We start from the raw sequence: 16110 nt of genomic DNA on the forward strand, positions 1-16110 counted from the left end.
TTTATTATAACCTCTGAGCAGAAAGAAAGAAGGTTGTGTGCAACAGCAACACCCAGAAATGTGCTAGGTTATGGAAACCCAGTATGGCAGGGCTACCATAACTCTTGTGCTTGTCCCACCATTCAGTTAGCAGCAGAAACAGTTTGTTAATTTCTATTAATATTGTACTATCTGTTTGAGTTGGGTAGGCCAGTAGCAGTGATTCTCAACCCAGGTGCCATAGCACCCTGGAGTGCCTTGAGATCCTTTCATGGGTGCCTCAGGCTACTTCACAATGTTAACACTGTTAGGTTTACAGACATGATTCACAAGATAAACCCAGAGATTTCAAACAGAAATACATAGCTGTAGGCTTTCAGACTTCTGTGCAATAGAAATGTTGCTCTATTATTTTTTGTATGCAAAAAAAATGAATGGAGACTAAGAACTGGCATTTTTCCAGGGAGTTCCTGGAGTCTAAAAGGTTGAGAACCTCTGGTCTACAGGACCCATCCCCAGTGTGATACCTCACTTTGACCAATACCAGGACTGACCTGGACACTTTCATTATTCAAAGATGTACTTTTTAGAGTGTGCGGTAAAGAGTTTTTGCTCTGGCTGTAAAAGATCCACATCCTCTTTAGACTGGGTAAAGAGGTGAGACACACACAGCACAGAGTAGAAGGTTATGGATGTCATAGTCATCAGTGAAGATAGATATCTGACCTTGCTACTTGAACTGAAAGTACAACTCCATGATGTCTCTGGTCACTAGAGAAACATATCACCATAAACAGCCAGGAGTCATTAGGCTGGCTGCATATTTGCAGTTATCAATTGTGTATATGAATGGAGTATTGAAGTAACAACTACCACTAGATCATGTTTCTATATGGAATGGACATTTCTATTCAATTGTGCACGTGTACTAGGATTTCTTTATGAAACAGAAGTGTACCTCAACCCCAGCCGCTGCCAGGAGCCACCGTATTGTTTCCATTCGGCCTCTGCCATTGAAATAGTGCAGCTTGACTTTTCCAGACATGCTTTTACCTGTCAGTTTTCCTGTTAAATAAAACAGTGAGGACAAATAATTGAAGAACCAATATGAAAAATCTCGGAGTCAGTGACTGAGGAAGACAGCATGGTGTGGATGCCTTTAAGAGTGTTATTTACAAGTGTTTACATTTGCCTGGGGATTGCAGGAAGGAACAGCAGAACTGTAGGCAAGGTGTTGTTCTCTGAATAAATAAGCTTTATCATTCTATATGCTTAACTTTTTGGTCTTTTGAGAACAACACATGGTACCATGAGTGGGGTAAGAAAAAGGGCAAAAAAGGAGCATCTCAGAATTCCAGAAGAGTTAAAGCTGTCCAGCAGTGCAGCAGAAAGCTGGAAGAAATTTAAGCAGAGCTTCACCATATGTGTAATGGCCAGTGGAGCTACAGAGAAGGAAGAGTCACTCAAGGTAGCTTTTTTTTTTTTTAATATAGCAGGTTCAGAAGCTCTCTGTCTCTTTATAATAGCCTAGGACGGTTAGAAGCAGAACAGAAAAGCTATGGCACAGTAATAAAAAAAGTTTGAGGAATATTGTATACCCAAACAAATTGAAACTTTTGAAGAGTATAATTTCTACCTCAGACAGCAGAAAGAATGTGAGACAATCAAAGAGTTTATCAAAGACCTCTGACTGCTGAACCAGACATGCAACTTTGGAAACCTAAATGCGTCTATGATCAGAGACCAAACAGTATTGGGCATAAGGGATACAAGCCTCAGGAAAAGACTGCTAGAGGGTCCTGAGCTTAATTTGGAAAAGGCAGTTAGAATGTGCCAAGCGGCTAAGATAACAAATGCCTGGCTGCAAGAGCTGGAGGAAAAAACAGAATAAGGTAAACTAGACAGGATTACAAGACTGTAAAAACCTAAGACAACACACAAACAATACAGAAAGGAGGACCTCACTATGAAGCAGACAAGCAGAGGTCATAGAGAATTGCTTGAAGAAACAATGGTCAGCTGCAGATGCTGTGGGGGTTACCACAAACCCATGCAGTGTCCTGAATTTGGTATGTGCTGCAACAAATGCAAAAGATTGAATCACTTTGCAAGAGTTTGTAGAAAGGAGCAGGACGCACCACACAAGAAACAGCAGGTGCATGCTCCATACAGTGAGGAAAAGGAAGAATTCCTCATTGGCACAATGCAAAAAGGTCATTCTTCTGAGGATTGGACAATCACCTTGGGCACCAATGGACTAATGGTAACTTTTAAATTAGATACAGGGGCACAGGTCAATGTAATGCCACAATACATTATTCAAAAAATGAAAACTAACCCTGTGTACTATGAGAATAAGAAAATAGTACTCAGACCATATAATAGGAACATGATTGCTACAAAGAGTGTTTGTATACTGCATGTTAGACACAAAAGTAATATAATAAAAATTGCCACGTCTGGGGTGTCCCTCTGCCTCTCCCGTGGCACTGCTGCTGCTCCTGCAGGGCCCGCAGGTGATTTTCCCTATTATGCCTATTATGCCCCTGGACCATGGGGGCTCGGCAGCACAAGCTGCTTTGCCCCGAGCAATGGTGGCTTGGAGAAACTGGAATTGCCATGGTAGGCACTTCCAGTTTCACTTTGTCTTACAAGCCAGCATACCAGTTAGTGGAGCCGGATAACAGAACTTTTACTGTACTCTCACCATGCATGCTCCAAGAAATGTTCCCCTTGTATTAAGTGAGAAACTGAAAAAGAAATTAGTTAGATTAGTTAACATGGATATAATAAAAAGAGTAGAGCAACCAACTGCTTGGGTTCATTCATTGATCATAGTAGGAAAAAAAGATGGATCCTTAAGATTGTGCCTGGATCCTAAGCAAATGAACGGGTACATCAAAAGGAAACATTTTCCCATTCCTACCTGGGAAGAGGTTTTTGACAACTTGGCAGAAGCTAAATATTTCTCCAATTTGGATGCCTCTTCTGGGGTTTGGCAAGTTGTCCTAGAAAAGGAAAACACTAGATTATGTACCTTCAATATGCCCTTTGGAAGGTATTGCTTTTGTAAGCTTCCTTTTGGATTTCACAGAAAGGTGCAATGCATTTTTGAAGGTCTTGATGGAACTATGGTTTATATTGAAGATGTATTAGTTTGGGGAAATAATGTGGAAGAACATGACGAGGCTAAGGTAGGTGTCATGACCCAAAGGTCTGATTTTTTGTGTGTGCTTCAGCACTAAGAATTATCCCCGTGGGTTTACAGCTTCATTGCACGGAGTTCTGCTGCTCAGAGAACCCGCGTGCAAGGGAGAGAGTTCCCGCCACTTTGCAGCTATCTTTGCAGGGTGCATTTCCCTTTGCAACACAGAAATGCACGGTGCAAAGAGTTCCCACTCGTTGTATGCAAATTTGTGTCCCGCAATTGGCTAGTTCTAAATTATTCCCATGTGGCAGCTAGCAATTGGCCTGCTAGCCGTATAAGAGGCTTGAGCAGTTTCTGCCCAAGGCGAAGAGGACTCCGCATCCATCTCGTGGGGACTCTGGGTGTGTGCGGCAGGGTAATAGAAACCCTGTGTGTTGCTCAGAGGAGTTTGGCGGCCTGATCCACCGCCCACCTCTTCCCGTCTTCGAACGGAACCTTCTATAAGACGTATCGACAAGTTTTATGCGCGCTTGTCCTGGACATCCGGAGCTCTGTGTGCGTGGAGCCTAGCAACCTCCACATGATTGTTCGTGTTTTCTGTTGTAACCGCAACTCAAGCAAGTTCTCAGCCTGCACCGCGACCATCTCAGTGTAAGTAAACAATTAAAATCAACCGTTACATGTCTGTGCCTAATTCTAGCTCGGCGCCCGCCCTCTCCTACCCAGCCTGCCCGGGCTGCCGGCCACAGCCCGCATGCAGAGTGACGAAAAGGGCCCGGGGTCTGACCCGGCCCGCACATGGCGACGAGGATGGGATCAGGAGAGGGCTCGCTAGAGTTAGAATTAGTTGAGAACTGCCCTTGGAGAAGTGGGAGACGCAACGTAACAAGTGTTGCGGAACTGGAGGTGCACATTGCGTACCACCAGGCGGGCGGAACGGGCAGGAGATGTGTCCGTGGACACCTTTCGCTAAGGGGAGAAGAAGGAGCTCCCGAAGTCGGAGCCCTAGAAGGGAAAGAAGTGTGTCTGCACCCCGCGGCGTTCGGGTGTATCATGGGCGATGAGCGGGTCCTGTACAGGCCCCTCGATGCTATAACCCTTGCCGAAGTCGACCCGGTGAGCGCAGTAAGCCTGACCCCCACCCGGGAGTGTGTCTGTTGCTCGCGGTGTGCCCGGGAGATGGGAGAGCCGATGCCGATTGTCCGGTTCTCCCCTTGCATGGTGGTGCCTAGACTAAGGAGTCGAGATCGTCCGTCCGAGCTCCGTGAAAACCCGGAGACAGAGGACTGCGCCGTAAATGAGAGAGTGGTCCTACAGTGCGACAAGGGGGGAGAACTAAATGCAACTTTTCAGACTATGACAGATCTGATGAATAAAACTTTAAGTTTGAAGACCCAGCTGCGTATGGCTGTTCGGGCGGTTGGAGAAGCGGCTGAGAAAGGGGATCTTAAACTGCCCCAACAAGATGGCACTGAGCAGAGGGAAGACCACGTGGAGAAGCCAGAAGAGAGGGATGGAGCTTCGGAAGAGCCCGTGAGGGTTCGGCCGGTGACTCCACCCAGCGACGCAGCGTCGATTCTGCCGACCACGCCCCTCTGCCGACAGGAGGGGGAGTCAAGCGGAGGAGTGCATCCACCCCTCCCTCCTGAAACAGCAACAACCCCCACTGTAACAATGACTACAGCTCCGACAGAAACAGCAACAGCAACGACAGCTTGCGAAGAAATTGATCAGCCTGCAGCATCAAGCAGCCCAGTCATCGGTCCGCAGAGTGCAGTTCATGCTACCACCTATTACACTCGTTCCAGAGCCGAACTGCAGAATTTGTGTAGAGAATCCAGGATCCGACCCAAAGAAACTCTGGCTGTGTGGTTGGGACGTCTGGTCAAGGAACTTGGGTCCAACCTCCTGGACCAGGAAGAAGCAAGCTTCTTGGTGAGACAAGCTTCATGGAGTAGGGGACATGACACCGACATCAACATGGTGGCATTTAGCATCCACTGGCCTATTCCGATTCCAGCGCTTGTGGCAGGAGTGATCGAACAGAAGGCCCACGCATGGCATGATGGCCGACCAGAGCACACCGGTGCAGAACAGCTTGTACTGGCTATTATCGGAGTTTCGTATTGCGCCTGGAACCCAAGAGAATGTACGCTGGGACTGACACCGCTCTAGCGAATGCGACCATGGCCTCACCGTCACCTGCGAGACCCTGGAACCGTTCCAGTGACCCTCGACAGCATAGATAGTTGTCTTAAGGTCTACGGGCAAAGAAACATCGTGGTTTTGCAAATTGTGCTTAACCCAATGGTCGATCATCCTGTGAGTAGTCTCCTTCATCAGTTGCCAAGACTGCGCGTCCTCGTGGAGCCAAGACTATTCAGCGATCGGGAATGTCAACGCCCGACTGAGGCTCAGAACACGAAACACCGCGAATCCGAACGTCCAGTATTACACCAGAGAACGCAAGAGGAGCGATACATGTTTGGATTCCTCCTACAGCGCTCTGGACTAAATAAGTGACAGCTTCGGATTTTGGGAGACGCGGGACAATGGCAGCTAGCCTACGAGTTAGGTTTTCATTATCTAGAAGAAGGCGATGTTGACTCCTTGACGATTTCGTCGAGTTGCTGAGTCGGAAAAGAGAAAGAGCTGTCCAGTATAGAATCGTGTTTACATATTTGTATTTAATAAGTGATAATAAGTTTAATCGACTGCATTATCGTGCGGTCCTGTGTGATTTTGTAAATAGTAGTGAATAACCATTTTAAGAGAGTTCTTTTACAGATCAGGGATTCAGAGTGCGTGGTGGAGAGAGGCCCCGAGAGGGACAACATCACCGAAAGGAACGAAAGCCTGACGCGCGATTCCACCATGACGCCCACTGAAATCATGATCGTCCAGTTTTTTGTTATGAATGTGATTTTATGTATATGTGTGTGTGCCGGCTATTATTTAATTCAATCCCTTGAGGACGAACTTTTATTGTTAACTGATTTTGTTTTTGCTCGTTTAGTTTCGCGAACCATTGACAGAGCTGTTAATAACCCAGATGATAGGGTTAATAATGAAGTATAATTCTATTGTGCCTTCAGCAAGGGGGGATGTCATGACCCAAAGGTCTGATTTTTTGTGTGTGCTTCAGCACTAAGAATTATCCCCGTGGGTTTACAGCTTCATTGCACGGAGGAGTTCTGCTGCACAGAGAACCCGCGTGCAAGGGAGAGAGTTCCCGCCACTTTGCAGCTATCTTTGCAGGGTGCATTTCCCTTTGCAACACAGAAATGCACGGTGCAAAGAGTTCCCACTCGTATGCAAATTCGTGTCCCGCAATTGGCTAGTTCTAAATTATTCACACGTGGCAGCTAGCGATTGGCCTGCTAGCCGTATAAGAGGCTTGAGCAGTTTCCGCCCAAGCTGAAGAGGACTCCGCATCCATCTCGTGGGGACTCTGGGTGTGCGTGGCAGGGTAATAGAAACCCTGTGTGTTGCTCAGAGGAGTTTGGCGGCCTGATCCACCGCCCACCTCTTCCCGTCTTCGAACGGAACCTTCTATAAGACGTATCGACAAGTTTTATGCGCGCTTGTCCTGGACATCCGGAGCTCTGTGTGCGTGGAGCCTAGCAACCTCCACATGATTGTTCGTGTTTTCTGTCTGCGTGGAGCCTAGCAAACTCCACGTGTGTTCGTGTTTTCTGTTGTAACAGCAACTCAAGCAAGTTCTCAGCCTGCACCGCGACCATCTCGGTGTAAGTAAACAATCTTAAAATCAACCGTTACATGTCTGTGCCTAATTCTAGCTCGGCGCCCGCCCTCTCCGACCCGGCCTGCCCGGGCTGCTGGCCACAGCCCGCATGCAAAGCGACAAAAAGGGCCCGGGGTCTGACCTGGCCCGCACAGTAGGCACTAAAAAGAGCTTACAGAGCAGGTTTGAAATTAAATAAACAAAACTGCAAATTCAGGGGCAAACAAATAACATATCTGGGAGAAAAGCTCTCTGAGAGAGAGGTGCAAATCAATCCTGCAAGGGTTAAAGCCATTACAAACATGCCACCTCCTACAGATAAGGAAAGAGTGCAAAGTTTACTGGGAATTATCAGTTTTGTTGGAAAATATCTACCTAATTTAGCAAAGCAGACCAAACACCTTAGATTACTTCTATAAAAGAATGCTCAGTGGGTATGGGAACATGACCATGAAAAAGAATTTTAAAACTTGAAGGAAAAAATAATGAAAGCATGAAACCCCTGGTACTAAAATACTATGACCCTAAAAGACTCATTAAATTGTCAACAGATGCTTCTAAAGAAGGCATTGGAGCAGCTTTGCTTCAAAAACATGGGGATAGCTGGAGACCCGTACAGGTTTCCCTCGCCAATTGTGGCAGTTAGGTTCTGGAAAATTCCCGGGGTTGGCAAAATTGTGGTTGGTAAAACTAAAGGCTTATGGGAAAAATGGGGCCAGGGACTTGAATACTGTACTGTATAGTGTATAAAAATCATTTTTACTTACCTTTAATACACATGGTAGTCACTAGGTGTACCCCTAGGGGTACTTAGGTTATAGCGGGTATGTGCTGGTGGACAGAGCACACCCTTGGCACAGCGGCAGCATCTCCCCTGGCATGTTCGCCTCTTACCAGGGGGAAGGGGAGGAGAAAGGGGATGGAAAATACGTAGGAGACACCAAGCAACAACTGCGCAGCAAAATGAGCGCACACCGAAAATCTCTCAAAGACAAGAACAGAATACCACCTGTTTCCAAACTCTCAGGCCTGATCCTCAAAGGGAATTTACAAACCACGTTTCACAGATGAGCCTGTGAACTGCACTTCATCAACCTGGATACAGAAACTCACGGACTCAATATAGATGTTGGAATTCTGACGCAATACAACTGGCCGGACATCTGACGCCCCAGGTGCCTGTCCACTTTCACCTGCTACATTCCCCTTTCCCCCTACCCCAGTCTGTCCCTCACCCCCTGAGGCCTCCATTTCCATTTTCACTGACTGACTTTCTTGCCTGCATTGCATGCTAGCCTCTGGCTTCTTTACTATTCCTTCCATCTTAGAAGAGCACAAGCACACTAACTACAGATGCTTCCTCAGGCTGTCAAAGGGTTTTTCAATCCCAAAGTTTGCTAATATATATTTCTCCAACTATTCAGTTGGTCTACTAAAAGATATCGGATAGACCCAAAGAACCTTGTCTGCCTGGCGTGTGATTCCTCAGCTTCCTACCTTCCCTACACTGCAGACCATGCCTCTCAGATGGCATCCCAGGCAGCTAATCTGAGTTCACCTGGAGCCTCACAACTCCACTGCAACCAGCAAGCCTCAGGCTTCTCAAAGATCTTTGGGGTCTGGGCTTTCCCCAGCCAGGACTATGCATGCGTGTGGTGGCTGGAGGTTATAAGGCACCTTCTATCTGCCTTTCACCAGGGAGGTCCTCAGTCCTGGCATTTCCTGGGGGCTGCTGTGCCACCGGCAGTCCCACCAGGCCTCCCGACCCTGGCAGGGTACAGTTGTAGGTCATGTGCAAGACCTGGGGCCTCCTCCTTCCCCATAGACCCATCCCATACCTTCAAGCTTGTCCTGGAACAGGAGTTCAGCAGGGACATGTTCTTCCCCTGATGGCTGGTGATGCAGTGCGTGCTGCCTCCAGCTCTGAGAGCAGGGCATTAAATGGTTCAGAAACCAGAAACAGGTGCAAACAGAGCTTGGGGAACCCCAGCAGCAGGAGGTTCACCTTGAGGAATACTAACTGCTCCACCAAACCAGAATCCCCCTGGTGTCTATTTCTATAGGGAGAGGAGGGCTGCCATGCCTCCCACAGTGCTTCTACACCCACTCTAATCCCTTCACTTGGAGAGGGGGGTATGTCTTGGAGTACCACCCAGGTTACATTTTGGGGGCTAGTCCAGGATTACCACCCAGGTTACAGCTTTGTCTTGTCTTTTTTGGTTTATTACATGCCATTTTAATTTAGACTAAGCTGTGTGTGCTCTCACTGTGTTTTACTGGGCTGTATTTTCACTTATGTGAAGGTTTTTGGATGTTCTGTCATGTGCTTGAGGTTACAAAGTGCTGTGTTTAATACATGCTTGCTTTGGAGATGGACTATTCTTGTTCAAGTTTTTATGAATTCAATGTCATTACCTTTGCCCCCACTCTCTCCTCCTCTGTCTGTCAGCAGCTGAATGTAGTACTTGTGTTGTTCTCAAAAAAACAAGAAGTTAAACATATCGAACAATAAAACTTGTTTATTCAGGGAGCAGTACCTTGCCTACAGTTCGGCTGTTCCCTCCTGCAATCCCAGGGCAAATGTAACAAATTATATTTAACACTCTTAAATATATCCACACTTCTTCCCCCTTTACATGTAACATTCTAATATTATAAAAGCCTACGTCTGTCTGTCCATAACACTTTATTTGTGCTCTGATTGGCTGATGGAAACAGCCAATCAGAGTGCTCCAAACATGGGGGAATGCCACCATGATTCTGAAGCTGGTTTGTGTTTTTGACTATTCCACCTGAGGTGTAGCACCTTGTATTTCTCTGCTTATATTCTCTGCTTATATCTCCCCTTATATTGAACTTCATCCTATTAACTCTAGCCCAAATTTCCAGTCTGTCAACATTCTTCTGAATTGTTCTCAGATCCTCTGATGTGTTCACAATCCTTCCCAGTTTCATGTTGTCTACAAACTTGCTCAAGAAGCTTTCTATGCCAGAATCCAAATTGTTAATAAACACATTGAACAGCACCAGCCCATGACAGATCCCTATGGGAATCCACTCAAAACCTCCTGCCATTCTGACATAGACCAATTAATAATTACTCTTTGCTTGCAGTTATGGAGCCAGCTATTTAGCCATTTTGTCTAATCCAAATTTGTCCAATCTGTTTATGAGAAAGACATATGGGACCTTGTCAAAAGCCTTGCTAAAGTCCAGGTATACTATATCCACAGCATTCCCTTCAGCCACACAAGTAGTTACTTTGTCAAAGAAGTTGATCAAGTTTGTTTGAAACACTGTCTTTTGTAAATACATACTGGTTCTTTGTGATCAGCCTTTCCTCCTACAGATGCTTGCAAAAGGTCTTTCTTATGATGTGGTTCAGTAACTTCCCAGGTATTGTGGTGAGGCTAACCAGTCTGTAGTTCCCCAGGTCCTCTTTCTTGCCTTTTTTAAAGAGGGGCACTATGTTGGCTCTTTTCCAGCCCTCTGGCACCTGGCCAATCTCCCATGACTTCGTGAAGATCATTGCCAAGGGCTCCAGCATCTCCTCTGCCAGTTCCTTCAGGACCCTGGGATGAAATTCATCCAGCCCTGCTGACTTGAATTCGTTCAGCCAGAACAAAAGCTCTCTGACTGTCTCTTGTTATCTCCTCCTTCAGCTTGCCCCCTTCTTTATCCAGATAATCCCTTTTAGGTGTCTGGCTGCAGCTTAATCCTCCCCATGCAGAAAAGGCCATGGGGGTGGTGTCTAACTTGTAAAACCCTTTGGGGGGAGAGGAGGAGGCTGCCGTTGCCCCCTGAGGTAGAATTAGGGGGTCAGGAGTGGCAAGCCAGTAGAAAGAGCAGGGCACAACAGGTGAAGTGCTGTCTCCATTGCCTTTAAATGGAAGCAGCTAGATCAGTGATTCTCAACTTCCTTTGCCTCAAGGCACCCCTCCTTATCGTTTCTGAATTTAAATCTATCTCTGTGATTTTCACCTGGGGTGCCATGAAATTCAGAAAAGTTATGGAAAGGGGCCTTGAGGCTGAAAAGTTTGAGAACCACTGTTGAACCACATGTGCCAGATCAATACTCGGGATCCCAATATTGCGCTGTTAGACAGGAGGGCATGATACACAATTATATACACACACACAAACTACACAAACACCACTATGAGTTCACACACACATACACATACACAAACACACAAATGCATTTTCATGGCTGTGTGTTACCACTAGGGGGTGTTTGGGTAACTTGGGGTCACTTGCGGTTGTGGTTACTTGCAGTCACTGGGGCTCGGGGTAACTCAAGGTTAATTGGTGTTGATTGATCAAAGGGAAAATCTGAAAGGTGGCAGGGCCAAGGAGCGATGCCGAGGAGAAGCCATGACGGTAGGAGTGAGGCGCAATAGGGTATGTTTGGGGCTGCATGTATATGTGGGTGCCTCACTCCCACCCTTGTGGGCGGAAGGACTGAGTGGGGTGCAATTCATTAGGGGGCACCACAGGCTGGATGAAAGTGCTTGGTGGGCCATTTCTGGCCCATGGTTTGTGTTTTGCCCTTCCCTGGTCTAGCTGGATCTTAAAAACCTCTAAGGGTAGAAATCCTGCAACCTCTCTGGATAGCCTGTTCCAGTGCTTTACTACGTGTCTGTTGAGAAAGTTTTTTCTAATATCTACCTAAACATCCCGTGCTGTAAACTGAAGCCATTGCTCCTTGTTCTGTCATATGCCACCGCTGAAAACATGCTAGCTCCATCCTCTTTGGAACCTCTCTTCAGGTACTTGAAGGCTGTTATTAAATCCCCCCTTAATCTTCTCTTCTCCAGACTAAATAAGTCCAGTTCCCTCAGCCTCTCCTGTAAGTAATGTTCCCCAACCCCCTAGTCATTTTTGATCTGTTGGCAGTGCTCCTACTAATGCAGCCCACTATGCCGGTAGTTTTCTTCTCAACAAAGACACAGTATTGACTCATACTCGGCTTACCGTCCACTGTAGCCTACTTTTCCTTATTGAATTTTATGACATTTGCACTTCTTGTTAAACTTTATGTCATTTCTTTTGGTTCAATCCTCCAATTTGTCTAGGTCTCTCTGAATCCTAGCCCTAACCTCCAATGTATCTACTATCCCCTGCAGTTTGGTGTCATCCACAAACTTGCTGAGGGTGCACTCTATCCCATCTTCCGGATCATTGATGAAGACATTGAACAAAACTGGCCCCAGCCTGAACCCTGGGGTACTCCAGTTGATGCTGGCTGCCAACTAGACATGAAGTCATTGATTACTACCCTTTGAGGCCAATAATCTAGCCAGGTTTCTATCTACCTCAGAATATGGTCCAGTCACTAAGGAAGTGCTTTTCCTTCTCATTACTCCACCCCATGTTGGCTTGCTAAACACTCCATGCAATGTCCAGCATGAGTATACAACCACTGTGTGTTGGCTTTGCACAGAAGAAAGTGAGTTGAGTCTGCTGACCAAGTTGTATATTTGGCAGATGTTTGTGAGAAGCACGAAGAGGCAAAGGGAGAAGGTGATGCAGGCAGAACTGTTTGCAAACACTGAATGTTTTAAAAGAATGTTTTAAAGTTTAAAATCCCAAAGGCAAATATCAATTAATCTTATTTTTCTCTTGGGCGCATCTACATATTCATTAATGCCCTTTTGCTAATACGCATGAAATTTAGTACCTCTGGGCACTTTTACATATGCTCTGGGGGTGGGGAGGGGTGCTTTAATTAGAATGTCTCTGAGAGCTGCTCTCATTAAAACACTGCTATGTCTTCTGTATCAGCACCCCCACCCTTAAAAATAGTGGCAGGGGCACTAGGACTAAAGCTAGTTTGATAAGCTTTAGTTCAAGCACCCCCATACCATTCTGAAGAACAAGGACACTAATGCACAAGACGCAGGAGGCTGCTGGAGCATGGCAATTGCCACACTCCAGCAGACTCGATTAATGGGGTAAGCTGCAATGGGGTATGCTCCTTTAAATACATTTTTATTAGAATTTTTTTTTTCATCCCAATATAAAATTCATAGAAACTTTGTTGTGTTGTCAAACATTATTTATGCTGGGTTGTGACATTTCACAAATGCACACTGCAGTATGGAGTAGGTTTGGTGTATTATCATAATTGTGATGATCCAGGGAATATGGGAGTATCAACTGCATCATGGGGAGTGTTATTTATTTATCAGTCCCAAACAGTGAACCTGTTGCATGCATGCTAACACAACCTGCTATCAGTTTTGGGGGCACACAAGGGAAAGGCAGAGCAAGATAGCAGAAATGTATTAAGTCTGGTTTAGTGGGGATGGTTGGGAGAATGAATCACTGAGGTTGTCACTTTTTTTAGAAGTGGGAGTTCTGTTTTTTTTCAGGAAGTGCCCCTGGTGGAAATCGATGGGATGCAGATGGTGCAGACGAGAGCTATTCTCAACTATATTGCAGCAAAGTGCAATCTCTATGGGAAGGACTTGAAGGAGAGAGCCCTGTACTGTAGCAGCAATGCCTTTGCCTGACAGAATATGACAAATTACTATACAGCACAAGGAAAAAACATCCAGGCTCATAAATTAGGTGTTGGGTTGTGTAATGTCATAACTCAGCACATTTCCATTCGTCTCCAGCCAAGTTCAGCAATGCTAATGCTTGGAACAATATTAACTAATTTGATTAGAGAAATGTAAGGTGTTGTGTTGTAAGCTTGACTGGGTCATCTGAGTTGAAAGCAGTTTTCATAATTAAGCAAGTCAGGTAAACCTGCTGCAGATATCAGTTTGTTGCCTGATGCCATAAGTACATAAAAAGTGCCATAATGGGTCAGAATAATGGTCCATCTACCCCACTGTCCTGTCTCTGATAGTGGAAGATATGAATGCTATGCAGGGAAACACTGGACCACATATCTCCATAATGATCTAGCCCCTATTCAATGACCTCTTTGGCATCCACCATTTATTGGTTTAGAGATGCCACAAGAAGCATCTCTAACCCTTCTGTTCAATAGCCATTAATTGACCTATCCTCCATGAATTTATCTAGGCCTTTTATGAACCCGGCTATGCTATCTGCCTTCACCACCTGCTGTGGCAATGAATTCCACAAGTTAACTGCATACAGGGCACATCTACACAAGACACTACAGTGACATAGCTTATTGCTACAGCAACGTAGTTTTGGTGGGCACTAACTGTGATGCCACTGCTACTGTGCAGTAGCAATGAGTTACTGTGCAGTAGCTTGTTGCTACTGCACTGTAGGGTTGGAAATGACCTGTGCCCCACCAGCATTGGCTGTTACTGTGCAGTCATTTAGTACTTGCTAAGAGAAAGTATTTTTTTCATACTAAAGCAAGTAGTAAGTGACTGCACAGTAACAAATGTGCAGTGAAGTTGCCCACTGTGTAAAAATACTTTTTTTGGTTAGTTTTAAATCTGTCACCTACTAATTGCAGTGCAGGAATTCTGGGACTTGGTGAACAACAGTTTCCTGTTGACTTGGTCTACACCCTTCATGATTTTATAGACCTCTATCTTCTCCCCACCATCAGCATTCCCCCTTCCAAACTTAAGAGTCCTAGGCTTTTTAGCCTTTCCTGATATGGCAACTGTTCTAGACCCCAAATAAATTTGGTTGCCCTTCTCTTTACCTATTCCAGTTCTAGCACATCCTTATCAAGATGTGTGGACCAGAACTACATGTAGCATTCAAGATATGAGCATCTTTATGCAGAGGTTGCAACTGATGATGATGAAGTGAGTGTCACCACACTCATAGAAGGAAGCATGGGAGGTGGTGGCAGAGCACAGAATGGGGGAAAAGCCAGCAGGGGAGCCAGGAACAGGGACCTGAGTGATTGTGGGTGGAGCTGGGTGGAGCTGGGGCTGGGGAAGCTGGAGAGGCTGCAGGTCAGAAAGCCGGGAGCTGCAGGAAACAGCAGAGAGGAGCTGGGAGACAGAAGAGGGCAGCTGGGAAAAGCAACTGGAGCTGAAGCCACAGGAGAAAAGACTGGGTAGGGAATGCAGATAAGCTGGGTGGCTGACAGAGAGCTAACTAGGCAGCAGAGCAGGGAAAAGCCGGGAGAAGGCAGGGATGCCAGGGCCAGGCTAGAGGGCAGATGGCAGAGTCGGGGGACAGCAGAGGAGCAGCAGAGACAGGGGAACTGAGAGGTGAGCCGGGAAATAAAGCTGGGATGGCAGAGAAAGCTAGGAGGTAGAGGCAGCTAGCCAGGAGATCCAGCTGGGGAGAAAAAGCGGAGGCGGTGAGGGAGACACAGAGAAGGTCAGGAAAGAGAGAAAGCCAGGAGGTAGAGATTGGGGGGGCGTTGAGGAAAACAGAGCCGAGTTGAGGGGCGGCAGAGGCGGGGGAGCAGGGATCAGAGGGCCAGCTGGGGGAGGCAGCTGGGAGATGGAGGCAGAAATGGAGGTGGAGGAGACAGCTGGGGGAGACAGGCTGGGAGACATCAAGAAAGCAGTGAGATCAAAGGGGCAGAAGCCAGGAGGCAGAGAGGCAGTGGAACAGAAGTGAGGGGGTGTGGTGGAAGTGAGGGTTTAGAGGAGAGCAGAGCTGGAGTTTTGGAGGTGGCAGAGAGGGAGCCGAGATGGCAGAGAGAGAGAGAGACAGACAGAACAAAGGTCAGAGGAGCAGAGAGCAGAGATTGGAACAGGGCCAGGAGGTCAGTAAGATAAAAACTCACCTCAGGGTTAAAAAATAACAGGTTTATTGAACAGACAACACACTACACAGCCCCACAAAGTTATTGGTTCCCACACACATACAGAAATACTTACACACAATGGTAGCAGGAGAGGAAAGGCTTGGTGGAGGGATTGGAGTCAAGGTGTGTGGGGACAGAGTCCAGGTCCTTTGGTTGGGGAAGGAAGGTGAATGATAGCTACCTATCCTGTGCCATGATTTGATCCTCAATGTCCAGTTGGGGTCTTCTCCAGCAAGTTGTTGTCCAGAGGGGGGTTGCCAGTAGGGTCTTTGGGTAGATAGGTGGCATGGTGCAGAGCTGGTCCAGATGGAGAGGGAGTCTCAAAGAGGTCACACTCTACCACCCCTTTTATAGGGGTGGGATACCTGTCTCCTATGGCAAGGACATGCCGAGGCAAGGGCCAGTCCTGCTCAGATGCATACCTGCAGATCTAGGTGTCCTCATTGTCTGGTGGGATACAATGGTGGGGTTGCTGGTTTCTGTAGGGTCTTTATCTTTCAAATGCTGGGTTTTGTCTCTGTTCCT

The sequence above is a fragment of the Alligator mississippiensis genome, chromosome 1 (genome assembly GCF_030867095.1).
Source record: "Alligator mississippiensis isolate rAllMis1 chromosome 1, rAllMis1, whole genome shotgun sequence".
In the NCBI taxonomy this organism is placed as follows: domain Eukaryota; kingdom Metazoa; phylum Chordata; order Crocodylia; family Alligatoridae; genus Alligator; species Alligator mississippiensis.